Source organism: Triticum aestivum, chromosome 5B (genome assembly GCF_018294505.1).
Source record: "Triticum aestivum cultivar Chinese Spring chromosome 5B, IWGSC CS RefSeq v2.1, whole genome shotgun sequence".
Lineage (NCBI taxonomy): Eukaryota > Viridiplantae > Streptophyta > Magnoliopsida > Poales > Poaceae > Triticum > Triticum aestivum.
Window position 1 is genome coordinate 501697876 of NC_057807.1, and position 22835 is coordinate 501720710.

The following is a 22835-nucleotide window of genomic DNA, read 5'->3' on the forward strand; positions in this document are numbered from 1 at the left end:
GACTCACTATTGTACTATAGTACATATGTTCAAATATGAGCCTATAGCATGAAGTTGACACTTGTTCAGTTGTGGGCTTCAAACAAAATGTGATGCTTCCTTTTGCAGGTTATTTGTTTGACATACATGACAAATACTCGCTCAAATTGGACCTTCAATTATTTGCTGGTCCGAGGTCAACTGATGCATCTTCGTGGGTTTTGGTTTCTTCAATATCAATCTAAAACCTTCAATTTGCAACTGCTTCCTTTGCTTTTGTTTCCTCATGAACGAGAATGGACAACTTGATTGTTTCTTGGGCCTTACCTGATATGATATGATGAGCCTATATTAGAATTGGAATTGGTATTATAAGTTGCATGTTGTATGAGATGCTCGAGTTTGTTATTTCATATTGTAACTTATCATGTACTCCCTCCGTCCCATAATGTAAGACGTTTTTTGACTCTGGTGTCAAAAAACATCTTACATTATGGGAAGGAGGGAGTATCTGCATGACCCATACAAGACAATATGCGACAGTGGATCAAACATTCAAACTTTTTGTGAGCATCCAAAGGTTTTTTATTACAAATGTTTAACAAAAGTAAAAGTTTTATGTTTGGTGGGCGTATTATGTCTGTCTCCAATCTCATGGATTGACATTAATATTTAGAAAATGGATGCCTTTTGCAATTACTTGAGATGGAATTCGCCATGGAAGATATCATGTAGCTTTTGTATGTTACAACTTGCGTTAGTGATATTACATATAGTTAAATACTTTTTGTATCCAAATAGCTGGAATAGCTCAGTTGGTTAGAGCGTGTGGCTGTTAACCACAAGGTCGGAGGTTCAAGCCCTCCTTCTAGCGAGTTTTTTTCCACTTTTCGTGCATGTGTGATATAAAAAGAAATCCAAATGTATTATTTTAGTATCATGTATTTGCACTATACACTCTAATTATAGTTGTTGGATTCTTCCTACACATAGCTATTTATCCCATCATTCCTTGTATGGATCCCCCTAACATATTCTCTGCACCGGTCATGTCATGTGCTTATTTCAACATAAACTCAAGATTGTTGGGTAATCTATTTAATTTGTATGAACAAAACAGCATGAAAGACTGCCTGTATAATGATCAATGGCCATAATTAAGCATGTAGCTTTGAAGACCTGGAGATTTTAGTACATGTTGAGCATTTGAACTGCTTTTAATTTGCGATGATAAATAATAGGGTATTAGTATGCCATCTTGACAGTTGGTACAACCACTAAAGTGTTCTTGCTTTTGCCATTCAAATTTTGACTACATAGAACTAGGACCCTTTTGTATGGAATTTATGGATCTAACTAAAACAAACTTTTCTACATCTAAGGACTGTACTACAGTTTAGTTAGTCCAATGCTTACCATGTTTTGCCTGTGTATATGCAATATACATTTAGTTATATTTCTGGTTGAAGAGAAGGGTTGGGCGATACTAACTATAGTGTCAAGATGCTTGCATTGTCTTTAACTTACTTTACAGTTGCAATACTAGTTACTGGATTCCATCCCTCATGTTTTTAGATATTATGGAATAATGGCTATATCAGACCGTGATCCCTCTACAGTCGTAGTTGTCCAAAGAATTCTTTATTTGGCTATCACTGCCTATGTACCTTGTGAGCTAGTGTTGTCGAAGAAATCGTCAAGAATAGATGACTTTGTGTATGTTGCTTCTCCTAAAAGTGGAAGCACCATTTTTTTTAGGTGCATTGTTGCCATGCATTATAAAAATGACAGGTATGTGAGGATTAACAATGGTAGGATGTGGAACATGCAGTTTGTGCTCAAATTTTTCCTTTTCTTTTCGAAACGGAACAGTTTGTGCCAAAATTTTATCAATAAGCTGGTCTGTTCAACAAACGGTGGGATGTTTTGCATTTTTGTGAGAATTTCAAGTCTACCTTTCTATTTCTACAGTGTTTTACTTTTAGTATAAATAAATAGATAGATAGATGATGTGGCCTGGCTACATTACGCAAGACATGGGTTTAGTAACAAATATGGAACTTTGGATTATCATTATTTTCAATTTTTTACATGGTATTCATGAAATTTAAATGTATCATTGGAACAATCAATTAACATTGTGTTTACCTCATGTGAGGCATCAAGGTCAAGATCATATTTTTGTGAAATGCGTTCAAAGGATTCTGATGATATTGTCATGGGTGATGTTAGAGTCGCTGAAGAACTCATTGCGTTAGACATTTCTATTCATCCAACACATGAAAAGCAAATGAGAGCACATCAGTTGGCAGGTTTCCACTTTCTGTTTAAGAATTTAGTCTCTGACAAACCAGGAGGTACCATTCTAGCTCATGCCCCTGGTTCGGGGAAAACATTTATGCTGATTAGTTTCATTCAGAGCTTCCTGGCAAAGTATCCCTCTGGAAGGCCCTCTGGAAGGCCTCTTGTTGTACTTCCAAAAGGCGTATTAGGTACATGGAAAAGGGAATTTCAATGGCGACAAGTGGAGGACATACCACTATATGATTTGTATTTGTGAAGGGTGACAAAGCAGATCATTTGGAAATCTTAACTCTTGGCAAGCCAATAGGAGTATCCTCATGGTTGGATACACTGGGTTCTCTTGGATCATTAACAGTGATGGGGTTGGCACCATTGCTTCATGCTGGGACATGTTGCTTATGTTCCCTAACCTACTTATAATGGATGAGGGCCATATAGCTCGGAATGAGTCTGACTAATGTGCTAGAATCACTACGCAAAGTATGTACTCCACGTAAGTCCTATCTGGTACACTTTTCCAGAATCGCATTGCAGAAGTGTTCAACATCTTGAACCTTGTACGCCCAAAGTTTTTCAATATAGTATCATCTTGACTGTATAATGAGTCAAGTATCAATATCAGCTTGCAGGATTTCAAAAGGAGTCACTGATAAATTCACCAAGTCAGTCAAAGAGACCCTGCTGCAATGATGATAACTTCACGAGAAAAGCACATGTCATTAGAAGTCTCAGAGAACTAACAAAATACGTGCTTCACTACTACAACTCTACAAGGGTGATATCTTGGATAAACTACCTGGCCTAGTAGACTTCAGTGTCTTCTTGAAACTCAATCCCAAGCAGAAAGAAATCGTTCATAAGTTAAAGTTGAAAGCCTTTGAGAGGTTCAAAAAACCCGCAGTAGGAACTGCCCTGTACATGCATCCATGTCTGTCAGAAATGTCAGAAGTTGATGCTACAGATAGGGTTTCCAGCTTGACAGATGTAACTGTTGATAGTCTGGTCCAGTGTATCATCGTGGCTGACGGTGTGAAGGCCAGATTTTGTCAGCTGGGTTGCCGTGGCACTGTGGATAGTATCGCTGGCCCAGTTTGGCATCGCAAGTGAAGGGGAGGAAGGACTGGAGACTCTTCTTCAACACGCTTTTCTGGAACCTCGACTAGTGGGATAGCGCAAGCACCATGGCGGCAAGGTGGAGCGGCCGGAGCGGATGTTCCTCCGGCGCTGGCGGTGGCGGTTGTTCTGATCGCTGTCGATTTGCGGTGCTGCCGCTTATGGCCGCCACAGGCACCACGGACGCACCGTCGGATACCTGGGTCAATGGCTACTTGGCCGATGCCGCAGGCGCGTACAAACGCTTCTTAGTATCAGAATTATTACAGGTTGTTCTTATCGTTGTGAGGCAAAAGTTTTTCGTCATTTTGTTTGTTCTCATTCTCATTCGCTTTCTTTGGTTTTATCATGTGCCTACATAAACGTCTTATATATCTTGAGACGGAGGTAATAGCAATCATCTATCTTATATATGCATTAGAAACAAAAACATAGGATATCTATGTATCAATATACTTACTGCCGCCTCCTTGCAAATAAATATGTATACTTGCTGCCGCCGGTCATATTCCTTTGTATCTGTGCCTAGTTTTTTTTCTTGGTTGACATTGTTGGGCTTATACAGCGGTCTCCTTACACGAGGGTAAACGTCACATTTCTGAAACATGTTTTTCTTCTGTGAAATTGCTAATCTGGGAAATTCTACTTTTATGATGTGCATCTAGCTTAACTTTAGTGATTATACTATTTTATATTAATGGGTTTATGCCAAAAAAATGTATAAAGTATATGCTCTTGGATTTCTGCATAGGGTTTTATATATGCATAAAGGGGGGCGGCGTGGCGGTCTCCTCCATCGGCATGTTTAAAGCCCAGATGAGCAGTGGCTCATTCCAGCTCCTCGGGATGGCGGAATTTAGCCTCCTCTCGGCTGTTTTTGCTCGCGGCACCTCCTACACCGGGACCCCGTGGGTCGCTATTGCCGCATCGACCGTTGTCATGATCGTTGTCCTTCGATTATGTCGCCAACTTCCTATATAGCTTGGGCACGTTGCTCGAGTTTGCCTCCTTCTGGCTCCGTGCCAAGCACCTGATGCTGAAGCGTCCCTACCGCATGTCACTATCGCTGCATGCGCTCATGGCCATGTGTGTCGTGCCGTCGGCTTTCCTGGCCTATGTATGTGTGGTGGCCGGGTGAAGGGTGTTCGGCGTTGTTGCTGGGCCGTCAGCTCTCGGTGTCGGTTGGCATGGCGTCATGAGGGTCTGCAGGGCCAGAAAGTTGCCCAAGTTCAACAACGCGGTTGTTGCTGTCCATCGAGAGGATGTTGAAGAGAATGTTTGAACTTTAGAGTTCTTTAGCTGAACCGTAAAGAGTCAGAAGTGCATGTCTCTCTCATGTAATTTGGCGAGCTGGATTTGGAGCTAAAAAAAACCAATCCCTAGTCTCGAAGAACATAAACAACGATCCATGGTGGTACAGAATGAGGAGGGAACGACAAGGGGGGTTGCTTTTGTCTATATGTTGTCCTCTTATCATTTTGTTCGTGTAACATGTAATTGATCCCCCCCCCCAACACACACGCACCCGCGTCTCTCTCCCCAGCGACTCGGGGGCGTAAACCCTATCGTTGCCACACCTTTCCACCCAAGCCTCCATCGTCTCGCCGCTGCAGGCTTTGAGGCGCGAGGTGGCCAGATGTGGTGCCTCTCGTGCATTTGTATGGCGGCGTTGAGGTGGTGCGTGGCGGCGCGGGTCGCAGGTGAAAGTGCAACTAATCCCCGGATGATTTTGATAATTGATAACAACATCGTTGAACTAATGCCTACTCAAAGAATATTTCACGAAAGTTCAATTTAGCTATGGCAATGGGATGTGAATGTGGACCAACAAAATGCTCACGAATGATATTGACAAATATTCAAGACTCTAAAATTATGGTTAGGTGATCCAATATCACACTGAGTCCATAAGAAAGCCAATATTATTAAGAGGGGATGAGGTATTGATCATGGCGTAACTGCTTAAGTGCTCAGGGATATTGCTCAAATTCCTCGATCGCACCCTCACATTCATCTTTGTCCTAAACCTAAAGTTATTCTTGGTCTCACCGAAACACATATAGCCGGATCCACCGAATAGCGTCTTGGTCTCACCGAGATGGCCCTTCGGTCCCACCGATGAGCACTTGCCGACCTTCTATTGCCAATTGAAATTCAATCAAAAATTTTGAGTGGTTTCAATCGGTGACACCGAAGTATGAAAGTGCTTCGGTCATCATCATTCAGTCTCACCGAGAGGTTTCATCCGGTCTCATCGAAAAGCCAAAAGTTCATAAATCTCTATTGGATGCAATAAATTGCGAAGAAAAATCATGGCACATATGCAACATACAAGCCAATGCTTGCATCAACGCAAAAACAAATTGCAACCTGAATGCAACATTTGAAACTCATACCTACCGCAGCAGATCGTTGTATGCTTGGAGCAAAGAAATATGAGATTGATGTTGGGGAACGTAGCAGAAATTCAAAATTTTCTACGCATCACCATGATCAATCTATGGAGATTCTAGCAACAAGAGAGAGAGGGAGTGCATCTTCATACCCTTGAAGATCGCTAAGCGGAAGCGTTACAAGAACGCGGTTGATGGAGTCGTACTCGCGGCGATTCAAATCGCGGAAGATCCGATCTAGCGCCGAACGTACGGCGCCTCCGCGTTCAACACACGTACAACTCAGAGATGTCTCCTCCTTCTTGATCCAGCAAGGGGAGATGAGAAGTTGAGGGAAAACTCCGACAACACGACGGCATGGTGGTGATGGAGCTCGTGGTTCTCCCGCAGGGCTTCGCCAAGCACTACGGAGGAGGAGGAGGGAGAGTGTAACGCCCCGGATTCGATGCGCCGGGTGTCTGCTAGTTATTTGCCGTAGTTGCCATGTCATTTGCTTGCGTGTTGCATTTTATCATGTCATCATGTGCATCTTATTTTGCTTACGTGTTCGTTTCATGCATCCGAGCTTTTTCCCCGTTGTCCGTTTTGCAATCCGGCACTCCTATGCCCTCCGGCGTTCCCCTTTTGTCTCCTGTTGTGAGCGGGTGTTAAACATTCTCGGAATGGACTGAGTCTTGGCAAGCAGCCTTGGTATAGCACCGGTAGACCGCCTGTCAAGTTTCGTGCCATTTGGAGGTCGTTTGATACTCCAACGGTTAACTGGGTAACCGTAAAGCCCCTTTCGTCTTGCAGCCCAACACCCCTCCAAAGTGGCCCAAAACCCAGCAAGCTCCCCTCCATGCTCTCGGTCGTTCGATCACGATCGCGTGGCCGAAAATCGCTCCTCATTTGGACTCTCCTAGCTCCCAGAAAGTATAAATATGCCCTTCCCGTCCAAATTCACGGATGAAACCCTAGCCCCTTCTTCCTCCGCGCGCCGGACACGTCCGCCCGGCGCCGGACACGTCCGCCGCCGCCCCCTCGTCCAACCACAGTGCGCCAGCTGTCCCGCGCTCTCTCTCTCCTCCGCGCATCGCTGCTGGCCCACCCAGGCCCGAGCGGGGCCCGCCCGAGCCCATCGGGGCCCGAGCGCGCGCCGCCGCCCGCGCCCGCCTCCCGTGCGCACGCCGCCGCCCGCCGGGCGCCTAGCCGCCGTCGCCCTCCGCCGCCTCGTCGCTGGAATCCGCCGCCTCCGCCGCGGCCCGCGTCGGCGCTCGCCGCCGTCCGGCGCCAGCCACCCGGCGCCGCTCCCGCGCCTTCCTGCCGTCGCCGCCCTCCTCCTTGCTGCGCCCGTGCTTCGGCCCCGCCCCGGCCTCCTCCGGCAGCCGCGCCGGCGTCCCGCCCCGCGCCGCCGCCGGCCGGGAGCGCTCCGGCAGCCGCCCCGCTCGAGGGCGCTCGCCTCCGCCGCTGCCCCGACCAGCTCCCGCCGCCGCCGCTCGCAAGACCTCCTCACCGCCGGGTCCGCCTTCTCCGGCCACCTCCGGCCCCGTCTCCGGCGAGCCTCGTTCGCCGCGCCCCGGATCTGGATCTGGAAGACGAAGGTTGACCTCGTAAAACGACTAAGTCCAGATATATTTTGACATTATCATGCCATGTTCATCGCATCATATCTCTGCATCCGTAGCTCCGTTTTGGGCGTGTAGCATATCAAATTGTTCGTCTCAATGAGTACTTCATTTCATTCAATTGCATCATGTTCATTTGAGCTCATCTTGATGCCTGAATCTTCGTTGCAAGAGTGCTATATGATGTTGTCTGCTGTCTGTTAACAGAACATGCTCATTTGTCATTTTTGCCATGATTGATGTGTGCATCCTATGAGGTTGATGTCTACATGTGTTTTGAACTATGTCCTATCTTCTTTACAGAGGTGCTTACCATGTATTTTTGTGATCTCTGTGGTGACTAGCACAAGCATGCAAACTAGGCTTCGTGATGTTGCTGATTTTAGTCCCTGTTCTACTGTTATTTTGATGCCATGTAAACATGATGCTACAGAGAGATCCATGCATATTTTGAGATACTTAAGTAAGGATGTTTTGAACATATGGTTATTTTCTATCCATGTATGCCCATGTTTGTAATTATGGAGTAGTCTAGCATGTCATTTTGGTGTTCTACTTTTACTACAAAATGTTTCCTGGCAGATTGTTTACATGTTATTCAATTTTGCCAAGGTTGTTGTAGTTGATCCTTGCATGCTATGAACTTGTTCTTGCCTTGGTTTGTTTCATAAACATGTCTTCTTGCTTATGCTATGCTTATCTTGTCATGCAATGACTTGTGGTGAGTGAATCAAGCTTGTTAAGTAGTGTACTTGCTGTTACTGTTTTGCTAGGCTGAATCTGTTATTTCGTGATGCTATGTAAACGTGCTGCTACAAATCATTCTGTGCATAATCTGGAGATGTTCACTAAGGGTGTTTTGTTCTACATGTTATGCACTAACCATCCATGCCCCTGGTTGCATTTATAGCTTGCTTTAACTTGTTGTTATCTTGCTCCAAAGTTGCTAAATAATGTTGCTGTCAGCCTGTTAACATTAAGTTCAGTTGTTGCCATGATTGTTTCTAGTGTTCCATGTACCCTATGAACTTGCTATTGCCATGCTTAGCTTCATAAACATGTCTTCTTACTGTTGGTTGCCTTGCCATGCCATGTATTGCTCTGTGGTGAGTGGTACAAGCTCATCAACATGCCTACTTATTGTTGTTCCTGCCATGTATGAATCTGTATTATAACTTGCTATGTTTACATGGGTGCCATCATACCTTCTGATCCTTTTTGGCTTATGGTCAGTAAGGGACTTTTGTTCTTGCAATTAGTAGATTCATGGCATGCCTTTGTTTGCCATGTTAAGTTTCTGTAACATATTGTTTGATAGCTCTAAACATTGCAACCTGATGTTATTTTCTGCAAAGTCTGAACTGTTATTATTTGCAATCTTGTCATGTGTGTTTGAGCATGTTCTAGTGATTTCTGGAGATAGCTCAGTGTTCATGTTTTGTTATGCTTTACCTGTACATCATGTCCATGCCTTTTGTTTTCTTGTTGAGGTCATGTAGCATATTGTTTTGATGCTTGCAAGATGCCTAGTTGCTATTTTGGACAGATTGTTATTATAACTTGTATAGTGTATGTGTTGCACCGTTGCTCCGTTTTGAGTGTGCTCTATATGAAACTTGCTTGAATTTGCATGTAGCTTCATATTATCATGTTGCATCCTTGTTTTGAGGTGTTTGCTTGATGTTTGTATGCATTTTGCATCAATGCCATGTTTAACTTGTTTTGCTCATATCTTCTAGGTCGTAGCTCCGAATTAAATGAACTTTATATGTAACTTGACTAGAATCTCGTGTAGATCATCTTGGTGCATCTTAACATGCTGTTTACCAACTTGAACATAAGGTTAATTCAGATCTGGTCCAATTTCGAAATTTGCATATGAGGACTTACCGGGATTGTTATAGGTTGTTCCCGGCCTCATTTAAACTTGCCTTGATGTGTTGCTCTTGTTTGCTTCATCTCTTGCCATGAGTAACTTCATGTAGTTTTGTCATGCATCATGCTTGTTGTGCATCATGTCTTGTATATGTGTGGTGTGTTTACCATGTTGTGTGCTTCTTCTCGATAGTTCCCATTTCGTTGCGATCGTGAGGATTCGTTCGTCTACGCTTGGTTCGGCTTCATCTGTTCGTCTTCTTCATGAACTCGTTCTTCTTCCTTGCGGGATTTCAGGCAAGATGACTGCTACCCTGGATCTCACTACTATCATTGCTATGCTAGTTGCTTCGTTCTATCGCCATGCTGCGCTACCTATCATTTACTCTTCAAGCCTCCCAAATTGCCATGAACCTCTAACCTTTGACACCCTTCCTAGCAAACCATTGCTTGGCTATGTTACTGCTTTGCTCAGCCCTCTTATAGCGTTGCTACTTGCAGGTGAAGTTGAAGATTGCTCCATGGTGAACAGGATTATGTTGGGATATCACAATATCTCTTATTTAATTAATGCATCTATATACTTGGTAAAGGGTGGAAGACTCGGCCTTATGCCTGGTGTTTTGTTCCACTCTTGCCGCCCTAGTTTCCGTCATACCGGTTGAGGGAGTCTTGGACTAGGGGGTGTCCGGATAGCCGAACTATCATCATCGGCCGGACTCCAAGACTATGAAGATACAAGATTGAAGACTTCGTCTCGTGTCCGGATGGGACTTTCCTTGGCGTCGAAGGCAAGCTTGGCGATACAGATATGTAGATCTCCTACCATTGTAACCGACTCTGTGTAACCCTAGCCCTCTCCGGTGTCTATATAAATCGGATGGTTTTAGTCCATAGGACGAACAACAATCATACCATAGGCTAGCTTCAGGGTTTAGCCTCCTTGATCTCATGGTAGATCTACTCTTGTAATACCCACATCATCGATATCAATCAAGCAGGACGTAGGGTTTTACCTCCATCAAGAGGGCCCGAACCTGGGTAAAACATCGTGTCCCTTGTCTCCTGTTACCATCCGCCTAGACGCACAGTTTGGGACCCCCTACCCGAGATCCGCCGTTTTTGAGCACAGTTTGGAACACTCGTGGCATGGGGGCTGAAGCCGACAACTTGCCATCTCTCAAATTTGAGCACATATACTTGGTAATACAACGGCCGCACAGAAGGTAATATTTTAAATTAACAAGCGTTGCTTAGCACATATGAACAAAGTTTTCAGCGCACAGGATAACAAAATGCGAGTCTACTCAAATATTACATCTTTGGAGCACTCACCCACAATAATGCGGGCACCCTTCAGGACACTCTTATAATACATCTCGGGCGTGCGATACTCCTTGCCCGGTGGTGGCACGTCCGTCACAAGCTTCTCAGCATCCATCTTGCCCCATTGCACCTTTGCACGGGCAAGGGCCCGACGGGCACCTTCAATACAAGCGGAGTGCTTGATGACTTCAACCCATGGACAAGCATCCACCAGCCGCCGCACCAGCTGAAGTAGCTCCCAAGCATGGCCTCATTGGGCCACAGCCAAACTATGAGGCCCTTCATGGCCTGTTTGGCCACCTTATGGAGCTCAACCAGCTGCTTCAGCTGGTCGCTAAGGGGCACCGGATGTCCGACCTCAGCATACTGAGACCAGAAGACCTTCTCCGTCGAGCTCCCCTCCTCGGCCCTGTAGAAAGCGGCAGCATTGGACACGCTACGGGGCAGATCTGTGAACGCTCCTGGAGAGCTCCGAATTCGGGTAAGTAATAGGTAATTCACACTCACATGCTTGCTTTGCATGAAAAATGCCTTACCCGCTGCTATTTTCTTCAACGCCTCAATTTCCTAGAGGGCCTTGTAGGCTTCGGCCTTAGCGGCTTTGGCACTCTCAAGAGTCGATGCAAGCTCAGACTCTCGAGTCTTCGAGTCGCGCTCCAAACTCTCATGTTTTTCCACGAGAGCCTGGAGCTCTTGCTGTACCTCCGCCACCCGCGCCTCCTGCTTCTCTCGCTCAGTGCGCTCCGCGGCCACATTATATTCGGCCGCGGACACCGCCTCCTTCAGGGTCGCCACCTCGTTTGTGGCCCCTGCAATACCCACGTTATCCTTGTCATTCTTCTTGCAACCAAATCCTTTTCTGTAAGGTACAACTTTAATAAGGTGTTACTCACCTTCCTTGTCCTCGAGCTGCTTCTTGACATGGCCGAGCTCGTTCTCGGACCGCTCGAGGCTTTGCTTCAAAGTATTGACCTCCGCAGTCAGTGCGGCAGAGGTCAGCCGCACAGCCTGCAACCCCATATTGACATATTTTTTATGACTCATGCGTATATCTTTTTAGATCCTCAGTCCGGCTTTTCTTTCCGAACACCGAACCGAGCATCAGGGGCTACTGTCTATGCGGTACTATTTTACATATATCAAAATTCTTACCTCAAAGCCTGTTAGAAGGCTGCTGCAGGCTTCGGTCAGCCCGCTCTTGGCAAGCTGAACCTTCTGAATCACCGCACTCATGACGGTGTGGTGTTCCTCTTTGATGGAAGCGCCGTTGAGCGCCTCCAGCAAGCTATCTGGCGCCTCTGGTTGGACGGAGGCCGCCGGCGTCACGGTCTTGCCCTTCTTACGAAGGGGCCGCTCGCCGGACTCCGGAACCACTACAGGTTCCGGTGCGGAGTCCAGTGCAAAGTCAGGGAGGTTGCCCTGCGGCACCTCCGGGGCCTCCTCCTCCTGGCGGGTCCCTTCCCGGGATCCCACCTCGGCATCGTCCACATCACGGGGGGTGTAGGCGGTCAGAAGGGAATCCATATCCGATGCACCCAAGGACCCGCTCGACGAAGTGGGAAGATCATCCCTGGGCGGACTGCAGGGTTGTATGCGGCATTAGAAAGACACCATGTGGCGAAAAGAAAAATCATGAAGTTATTCGGGAGTCCGGATACTTACGATCTCGCTAGGGGCTTGGCCCTTGAAGGCCAGTCCTCGTCGTCATCGCCGGCGTTGGCAGAGCAGTCCGGGGGAAGAGTCCTTCCCTTCTTGGACCCTTCGGCCTCCCTTGTTGGGGAGGCCTTTCTTTTCTTCCCTCCCCCCGCTGGGGGAGAGGCCTCTTTCTTCTCCTCCTCGCCCTCGTGGGAGGAGTCCGCCTTGGAGTCATCGGACAATGAGTCCGATGACACGTGAAAACAGGAACTCTTTCGAGTGCCCGTGGCCTTCTTCTTGGCCTTCTTCTCCGGCACCACGTGGGGTGCCGGAACCAGCAGCCCCGTTAAGCGGGCGTCCGCTGGGTCTTCTGGCAAAGGGGCCGGACAGTTAGTCCGCTTGGCCTTCTTCAGCCAGTCCTGTCAAAGGAGAGGGAGTTTAAATCCCGCATAGAGTCAAACTATGGAAAACAAGTGTCCCGTAAAGGGTAAAATCGCTTACCTCGCTAGCCGGATGCTGCGAGCTGAATCTGCGATCTTCGGTAGCGGATGCAGGAGCCTCGACGCCCTTAAACAGCACCCTCCAGGCCTCTTTATGCATAGTGTCGAAGAGTCTGCTCAAAGTCTGGTGTTGCACCGAATCGAACTCCCACATATTGAAGTCTCGTTGTTGGCACGGGAGAATCCGGTGGATGAGCATGACCTGGACTATGTTGACAAGCTTGAGCTTCTTGTTCACTAGCTTTTGGACGCAGGCTTGGAGTGCGGTCAGCTCCTCGAATCACCCCATGTTAGTCCACTCTCTTTCCAGGAGGTGAGCCATATGGGGATGCCAGATCTGAATTCGGGGGCCGCTGCCCATTCAGGGTCACGCGGCTCGGTGATGTAGAACCACCCCGATTGCCACCCCTTAATGGTTTCCACGAAGGTGCCCTCGAGCCAAGTAAAGTTGGGCATCTTGCCCACCATGGCGCCTCCGCACTCCGCTTGGCTGCCCTTCACAACCTTCGGCTTGACACTGAAGGTCTTGAGCCACAAGCCGAAGTGGGGCTGGATGCAGAGGAAGGCCTCACACACGAGATAAACGCCGAGATGTTGAGGATGAAATTCGGGGCCAGATCATGGAAATCCAGGCCGTAGTAGAACATGAGCCCCCGGACAAAGGGATGGAGTGGGAAGCCCAGTCCGCGGAGGAAATGGGAAAGGAATACTACCCTCTCATGGGGCCCGGGGGTGGGGATGAGCTGCCCCTCGTCGGGGAGCCGGTGCGCGATGTCGCTGGATAGATATCCGGCGCTGCGCAGCTTCTTGATGTGCCCCTCCGTAACGGAGGAGGCCATCCACTTGCCTCCCGCTCCGGACATAGTTGGAGAAGGTTGAGGTGAGATGTGCGGACTTGGGCGCTGGAGCTCGAGTTCGCGGAGATGGATAAGCAAAGGAGGAAGAAGGCGTAGGTAAAAGGGTGGATCTTTATCCCCTTATATGGGCGGATGAAACCATGCGTCCCCACCGGCCTGATAAAACTCACTTATCTCCCAAGCACCGCGATCAATGGTGCGGTTGGGTTACCCACGTCTGTATTGATGGGAATCCTGGTATAAGGGGAACACGATCTCTGCTTCGACGAGACGTGCCAAGGAAACTGCTTCGCTAAACGCGCTGAGGTGGTACAATAAAAACAATTCGAGTAAAGGCTTGGTTGTGGTATGACGTCACGCCACAAATACGTCAGTAGATTGAATTTGTGTAAATATTATTCTCTCTACGGTGGTATGTGGAATTTATTTTGCAGAGCCGGACACTATCCTGGTGTTCACAATCTTCTATAAATTGTTCGGAGGAGGAACCCGCCTTGCAATGCCGAAGACAATATGCGTGCCGGACTCGTCGTCATTGAAACCTGGTTCAGGGGCTACTGAGGGAGTCCTGGACTAGGGGGTGTCCGGATAGCCGAACTATCATCATCGGCCGGACTCCAAGACTATGAAGATACAAGATTGAAGACTTCGTCCCGTGTCCGCATGGGACTTTCCTTGGCGTGGAAGGCAAGCTTGGCGATACGGATATGTAGATCTCCTACCATTGTAACCGACTCTGTGTAACCCTAGCCCTCTCCGGTGTCTATATAAACCGGATGGTTTTAGTCCATAAGACGAACAACAATCATACCATAGGCTAGCTTCAGGGTTTAGCCTCCTTGATCTCATGGTAGATCTACTCTTGTAATACCCACATCATCGATATCAATCAAGCATGACGTAGGGGTTTACCTCCATCAAGAGGGCCCGAACCTGGGTAAAACATCGTGTCCCTTGTCTCATGTTACCATCCGCCTAGACGCACAGTTCGGGACCCCCTACCCGAGATCCGCCGGTTTTGACACCGACACCGGTGTTATGTTCCCGGATTTTGCGTTCCTTATGCGGTTGGGTGATTTATGGGACCCCCTTGACAGTTCGCTTTGAATAAAACTCCTCCAGCAAGGCCCAACCTTGGTTTTACATTTGCCTCACCTAGCCCTTTTTCCCTTGGGAGTCGCGCTCTCGAGGGTCATCTTTATTTTATCCCCCCCGGGCCAGTGCTCGTCGTGAGTGTTGGTCCAACCTGTCAGCCGCCGGTGGCCACCAGGGGCAACTCTGGGCTGGCCTATCGGAAGTTTGGACAATCCGGTGTGCCCTGAGAATGAGATATGTGCAGTCCTATCAGGATTTGTCGGCACATTCGGGCGGCTTTGCTGGTCTTGTTTTACCATTGTCGAAATGTCTTGTAAACCGGGTTTCCGAGTCTGATTGGGTCTTCCTGGGAGAAGGTATATCCTTCGTTGATCGCGAGAGCTTATCATGGGCTAAGTTGGGACACCCCTGCAGGGTATAATCTTTCGAAAGCCGTGCCTGCGGTTATAGGCAGATGGGAATTTGTTAATGTCCGGCTGTAGATAACTTGACACCAGATCCGAATTAAAACGCATCAACCGCGCGTGTAGCCATGATGGTCTCTTTTCGGCAGAGTCCGGGAAGTGAACACGGTTTTTGGGTTATGTTTGACGTAAGTAGGAGTTCAGGATCACTTCTTGATCATTGCTAGCTTCACGACTGTTCCGCTTGCTCTCTTCTCGCTCTTATTTGCGTATGTTAGCCACTATATATGCTTAGTCGCTGCTGCAGCCTCACCACTTTACCCCTTTCTTTCCCTTTAAGCTTTGCTAGTCTTGATACCCATGGTAATGGGATTGCTGAGTCCTCGTGGCTCACAGATTACTACAACAACAGTTGCAGGTACAGGTTATGCGATGATCATGACACGAGAGTGATGCTTGCGTGCGATGAGTTCTTCTTCTGCTTCTTCGATCAGGGGATAGGTTCCAGGTCGGCAGCCTGTGCTAGCAGGGTGGATGTCGTTTGAGTTTTTGTTTGTGTTTCATCCGTAGTCGGATGATGCTCTAATGTATTGTGATATTGTATTCGTGTGGAATTGTATGCCTCTTGTATGTATCCCCATCTATTATGTAATGTTGATGTAATGATATCCACCTTGCAAAAGCGTTTCAATATGCGGTTCTATCCTTGGTGGGACCTTCGAGTCTCTTTAGGACAGTATCGCATATTGGGCGTGATAGAGAGGGCTGCACCAGGGGAAGGGTACAGCTGCCCTCTCTCTCCCTCACTATATATAGGGGGGAGGGAGGAGGGGAGGCGCCCTAGGGTTCCCTGGGGGAGGGGCGGCGGCCACAGGGGAAACCCTAGATGGGTTGGGTGCCCCCACCCCTAGGAAACTTGCCCCCCAAGCTGGGAGGGGCGGCTGCCCTAGGGGTGGCGCCCCCACCTCTCCTGGTTACGTGAGATGGGGTGGGAGGGGCGCTCATCCCCTTAGTGGGATGATGTGCCCCTCCCCTTGGCCCATAAGGCCCCCCAACGCTTGCTGGGGCCTCCGAAACCCCTTTCGGACACGCTGGTCATCACCTGATACCCTCGGAACAATTCCGGACTCCAATACCCTTCGTCCAATATACCGATCTTCACCTCCGGACCATTCCGGATCTCCTCGTCACGTCTGGGATCTCATCCAGGACTCCGAACATCCTTCGTTAACCACATACTATTTCTCATAACAACTCTAGCGTCACCGAACCTTAAGTGTGTAGACCCTACGGGTTCGGGAACCATGTAGACATGACCGAGACGTTCTCCGGTCAATAACCAACAGGGGATCTGGATACCCATGTTGGCTCCCACATGTTCCATGATGATCTCATCGGATGAACCACGATGTCAAGGATTCAAGCAATCCCGTATGCAATTCCCTTTGTCAATCGGTATGTTATTTGCCTGAGATTCGATCGTCGGTATCCCAATACCTCGTTCAATCTCGTTACCGGCAAGTCACTTTACTCGTTCCATAATGCATGATCCCGTGACTAACTACTTAGTCACATTGAGCTCATTATGATGATGCATTACCGAGTGGGCCCAGAGATACCTCTCCATCATACGGAGTGACAAATCCCAGTCTCGATTCGTGCCAACCCAACAGACACTTTCGGAGATACCTGTAGTGCACCTTTATAGCCACCCAGTTACGTTGTGATGTTTGGCACACCCAAAGCATTCCTACGGTATCCGGGAGTTGCACAATCTTATGGTCTAAGGAAATGATACTTGACATTAGAAAAGCTTTAGCAAACGAACTACACGATCTTGTGGTATGCTTAGGATTGGGTCTTGTCCATCACATCATTCTCCTAATGATGTGATCCCGTTATCAATGACATCTAATGTCCATGGTTAGGAAACCATAACCATCTATTGATCAACGAGCTAGTCAACTAGAGGCTCACTAGGGACATGTTGGGGTCTATGTATTCACACATGTATTACGGTTTCCAGTTAATACAATTATAGCATGAACAATCATGAACAAGGAAATACAATAATAACCATTTTATTATTGCCTCTAGGGCATATTTCCAACAGTCTCCCACTTGCACTAGAGTCAATAATCTAGTTCACATCACTATGTGATTGTAATGAATCAACACCCATGGGGTTTGATCATATCTCGCTTGTGAGAGAGGTTATTAGTCAATGGATCTGAACCTTTCAGGTCCGTGTGTGCTTTGCAAATCTCTATGTCATCTCCTAGATGCAACTACCACGCTCTATTTGGAGCTATTCCAAATAACTGTTCTACTATACGAATCCGGTTTACTACTCAGAATAATCCAGATTAGTGTCAAAGTTTGCATCAGCGTAACCCTTTATGACGAACTCTTTTACCACCTCCATAATCAAGAAAATTCCTTAGTCCACTAGTTACTAAGGATAACCTTGACTGTTGTCCTGTGATCCATTCCTGGATCACACTTGTACCCCTTGACTGACTCATGGCAATGCACACTTCAGGTGCAGTACACAGCATAGCATACTGTAGAGCCTACATCTAAAGCATACGGGACGACCTTCGTCCTTTCTCTCTTTTCTGCTGTGGTCAGGTCTCGAGTCTTTCTAAATACTCATACCTTATAACATAGCCAAGAACTCCTTCTTTGCCGATCTATTTTGAACTCCTTCAAAATCTTGTCATGGTATGTATTTATTTGAAAGTACTATTAAGCGTTTTTATCTATCTTTATAGATCTTGATGATCAATGTTCAAGTAGCTTAATCCAGGTTTTCCATTGAAAAACACTTTTCAAATAACCCTATATGTTGTCTAGAAATTCTACATCATTTCTGATCAACAATATGTCAATAACATATACTCATCAGAAATTCTATAGTGCACCCACTCACTTCTTTGGAAATACAAGTTTCTCATAAACATTATATAAACCCAAAATCTTTGATCATCTCATCAAAGCGTATATTCCAACTCCAAGATGCTTACTCTAGTCCTTAGAAGGATTGCTGGAGCTTTGCATACTTGTTAGCATCTTTCAAGATTGACAAAACCTTCTGGTTGTATCACATACAACCTTTCCTCAAGAATATCGTCGAGGAAATAATGTTTTTGACATCCTATCTGCAAGATTTCATAAATCATGCAGTAATTGCTAATATAATTCCAACAGACTCTTAGCATCGCTACGAGTGAGAAAGTCTCATCGTAGTCAACTCCTTGAACTTGTCGGAAAACATCTTAACGACAAGTCGAGCTTTCTTAATGGTGATACTTACCATCATTGTCCGTCTTCCTTTTAAAATCCATCTGTACCCAACAGCCTTACGACCATCAAGTAGTTCTTCCAAAGTCTACACTTTGTTTTCATACATGGATCCTCTCTCGGATTTTATGGCCTCGAGCCATTTGTCGGAATCCGGGCCCTATTGGAAATATGCCCTAGAGGCAATAATAAATTAGTTATTATTATTATATTTCCTTATTCATGATAATCGTTTATTATCCATGCTAGAATTGTATTGATAGGAAACTCAGATACATGTGTGGATACATAGACAACACCATGTCCCTAGTAAGCCTCTAGTTGACTAGCTCGTTGATCAATAGATGGTTACGGTTTCCTGACCATGGACATTGGATGTCATTGATAACAGGATCACATCATTAGGAGAATGATGTGATGGACAAGACCCAATCCTAAGCCTAGCACAAGATCGTGTAGTTCGTATGCTGAAGCTTTTCTAAATGTCAAGTATCTTTTCCTTAGACCATGAGATTGTGCAACTCCCGGATACCGTAGGAATGCTTTGGGTGTACCAAACGTCACAACGTAACTGGGTGGCTATAAAGGTGCACTACGGGTATCTCCGAAAGTGTCTGTTGGGTTGGCACGAATAGAGACTGGGTTTGTCACTCCGTGTGACGGATAGGTATCTCTGGGCCCACTCGGTAGGACATCATCATAATGTGCACAATGAGATCAAGGAGTTGATCGCGGGATGATGTGTTACGAAATGAGTAAAGAGACTTGCCGGTAACGAGATTGAACAAGGTATCGGGATACCGACGATCGAATCTTGGGAAAGTATCATACCAGTAGACAAAGGGAATTGTATACGGGATTGATTGAATCCTTGACATCGTGGTTCATCCGATGAGATCATCGTGGAACATGTGGGAGCCAACATGGGTATCCAGATCCCGCTGTTGGTTATTGACCAGAGAGATGTCTCGGTCATGTTTGCATGATTCCCGAGCCCGTAGGGTCTACACACTTAAGGTTCGATGATGCTGGGGTTATAGGGAAGGTATGTACGCGGTTACCGAATGTTGTTCGGAGTCCCGGATGAGATCCCAGACGTCATGAGGAGTCCCGGAATGGTCCGGAGGTGAAGATTGATATATTGGACGAAGGGTTTTGGAGTCCGGAAGTGTTCCGGAGGTACCGGGTGATGACTAGCATGACCGAAAGGTATTTCGGGAGCCCCGTCAAGTGTTGGGGGGGGCTTCATGGTCCAAGGGAAGGGGGGCAAACCAGCCCACTAAGGGGCTGTGCGCCCCCCTCACCTATTCCCACGTGACCAGGGGGTTTTGGGGCACCCCATCTAGGGTTCCCACCTCCTGGCTTGGGGCCAAGTCACCCAAAGGGGAGATCCCATCTGCCCTGGCCGCCGCCCCCCCTAGGGGAAACCCTAGGGTGCCTCCCCCTCCCCCTTGCCCCTATATATAGTGGAGGTTTTGGGGCTGCCCAACACACGAGTCTCTCTCTCCCAAGGCGCAACCCTACCTCTCTCCCTCCTCGTCTCTCGTAGTGCTTGGCGAAGCCCTGCTGGAGTACCGCGCTCCTCCACCACCACCATGCCGTTGTGCTGCTACTAGACGGAGTCTTCCCCAACCTCTCCCTCTCTCCTTGCTGGATCAAGGCACGGGAGACGTCATCGGACTGCACGTGTGTTGAACATGGAGGCGCCGTTGTTCGGCGCTTAGATCAGAATCGACCGCGATCTGAATCGCCACGAGTACGACTACCTCATTCACGTTCTTGCAACGCTTCCGCTTAGCGATCTACAAGGGTATGTATATGCACTCCCCTTCCCCTTATTGCTAGATTACTCCATAGATTGATCTTGGTGATGCGTAGAAAATTTTAAATTTCTGCTATGATCCCCAACAGTGGTATCAGAGCTAGGTTTATGCGTAGTTTCTATGCACGAGTAGAACACAAGTTGTTGTGGGCGTCGATTTTGTCAATTTACTTGCTGTTACTAGTCTTATCTTGATTCGGCGGCATCGTGGGATGAAGCGGCCCGGACCGACCTTACACGTACTCTTACACGAGACAGGTTCCGCCGATTGACATGCACTAGTTGCATAAGGTGGCTAGCGGGTGTCTGTCTCTCCCACTTTAGTCATATCGTATTTGATGAAAAGGGTCCTTATGAAGGGTAAATAGAAATTGGCATATCACGTTGTGGTTTTGGCATAGGTAAGAAACGTTCTTGCTAAGAAACCTATAGCAGCCACGTAAAAATTTGCAACAACAATTAGATGACGTCTAACTTGTTTTTGCAGCATATGTCGTGTGATGTGATATGGCCAAAAGGATGTGATGAATGATATATATGTGATGTATGAGATTGATCATGTTCTTGTAATAAGAATCACGACTTGCATGTCGATGAGTGTGACAACCGGCAGGAGCCATAGGAGTTGTCTTATTTTATTGTATGACATGCGTGTCACTGAAAACGCCATGTAATTACTTTACTTTATTTCTAACCGTTAGCCATAGTACTAGAAGTAATGTTTGGCGAGACGACTTCATGAAGACACGATGATGGAAATCATGATGATGGAGATCATGGTGTCATGCCGGTGAGATGATGATCATGGAGTCCCGAAGATGAAGATCAAAAGGATCAAAATGATATTGGCCATATCATGTCACTATTTGATTGCATGTGATGTTTATCATGTTTTACATCTTATTTTCTTAGAACGACGGTAGTAAATAAGATGATCTCTCACTAAAATTTCAAGAATTGTGTTTCCCCTAACTGTGCACCGTTGCTAAGGTTCGTTTTTCTGAAGCACCACGTGATGATCGGGTGTGATAGGTTCTAACGTTCGCATACAACGGGTGTAAGCCAGATTTACACACGCAATACACTTAGGTTGACTTGACGAGCCTAGCATGTACAGACATGGCCTTGGAACATGGAAGACCGAAAGGTCGAACATGAGTCGTATAGAAGATACGATCAACATAAAGATGTTCATCGTTGATAACTAGTCCGTCCCACGTGATGATCGGACACGGCCTAGTTGACTTGGATCATGTATCACTTAGATGACTAGAGGGATGTCTACCTGAGTGTGAGTTCATTATATAATTTGATTAGATGAACTTATTTATCATGAACAATAGTCTAAGTTGTCTTTGCACAAAAAGGTTGTAGATCAATAGCTCACGTTGTAGCTCCCTGTTTCAATATGTTCCTAGAGAAAGATTAAGTTGAAAGATATTGTAAGAAATGATGCGGACTAGGTCCATTGCCTGAGGAGTGTTCTCACTGCTACACAGAAGGCTTATGTCTTTGATGCACCGCTCGGTGTGCCAACCCCTCCAGCGTCGTCTGTGGATGTTATGAACATCTGACAGATACATCCTGGTGACTACTTGATAGTTAAGTGCACCATACTTTACGGCTTAGAATCGGGATTCCAATGACATTTTCAACGCCATAGAACATATGAGATGTTCCAAGAGCTGAAATTGGGATTCCAGGCTCATGCCCGTGTTGAGAGGTATGAGACCTCTGACAAGTTCTTTGCCTACAAGATGGAGGAGAATGTCTCAACTAGTGAGCATGTGCTCAGAATGTCTGGGTGCTAAGATCACTTGAACCAAGTGGGAGTTAATCTTCCAGATGAGATAGTGGTTGCCGAAATTCTCTAGACACTATCAACAAGCTACTAGAACTTCGTGATGAACTATGACATGCAAAGGATGGAGATGATCCCGGAGCTATTAGCGGTGCTTAAAACCGCAAAAGTAGAAATCAAGAAGGAGCATCAAGTGTTGATGGTTTATCAAGACCACTGGTTTCAAAAGGGGCAAGGGCTAGAAGGGAAACTTCATGAATGACAAACCAGTTGTCGCTCTAATGAAGGAACCCAAGGTTGAACCCAAACCTCGAGACTAAGTGCTTCTATTGTAAGGGGAACGGTCACATGGTAGCGGAACTACCCCAAATACATGGTAGATAAGAAAGCTGGCAACTTCAACAAAGTATATTTGATATACGTGTTATTGATGTGTACCTTACTAGTACTCCTAGTAGTACCTGGGTATTGGATACCGGTTCAGTTGCTATTATTGGTGACTTGAAGCAAAAGCTACGGACTGAACGGAGACTAGCTAAGGGCGAGGTGACGATGTGTGTTGGAAGTGTTTCCAAGGTTGATAAGATCACCATCGCACGCTCCCTCTACCTTCGGGATTAGTGTTGAACCTAAATAAATGTTATCAGGTGTCTACGTTGAGCATGAATATGATTAGATCATGTTCATAGCAATACGGTTATTCATTTAAGTTAGAGAATAATGGTTATTCTTTTTACAGGAATAATACCTTTATGGTCATGCACCCAATGGTTTATTGAATCTCGATCATAGTAATACACATGATAATAATACTAACGCCAAAA

At 46.6% G+C, this 22835-nt stretch overlaps 1 protein-coding gene and 1 non-coding gene across 4 annotated transcripts in view; both read left to right on the forward strand.

Moving 5' to 3' along the window:
- Positions 1 to 22835, forward strand: part of LOC123112779 (SH3 domain-containing protein C23A1.17) — an 81572-nt gene that overhangs the window by 11180 nt on the left and 47557 nt on the right. Inside the window, exon 9 of one of the 3 annotated variants that reach the window (XR_006455713.1) lies at positions 109 to 3902. The exons of the other annotated variants lie outside the window; for them this stretch is intronic. The gene's annotated coding sequence lies outside the window, so the exon portion shown is untranslated. Of the gene's footprint in view, positions 1 to 108; positions 3903 to 22835 lie in introns of those variants that run through there. 3 annotated transcript variants of the gene reach the window in all.
- TRNAN-GUU (transfer RNA asparagine (anticodon GUU)) lies at positions 780 to 853 on the forward strand. Its single transcript has one exon. It is a non-coding gene; the product is annotated as a tRNA-Asn (tRNA).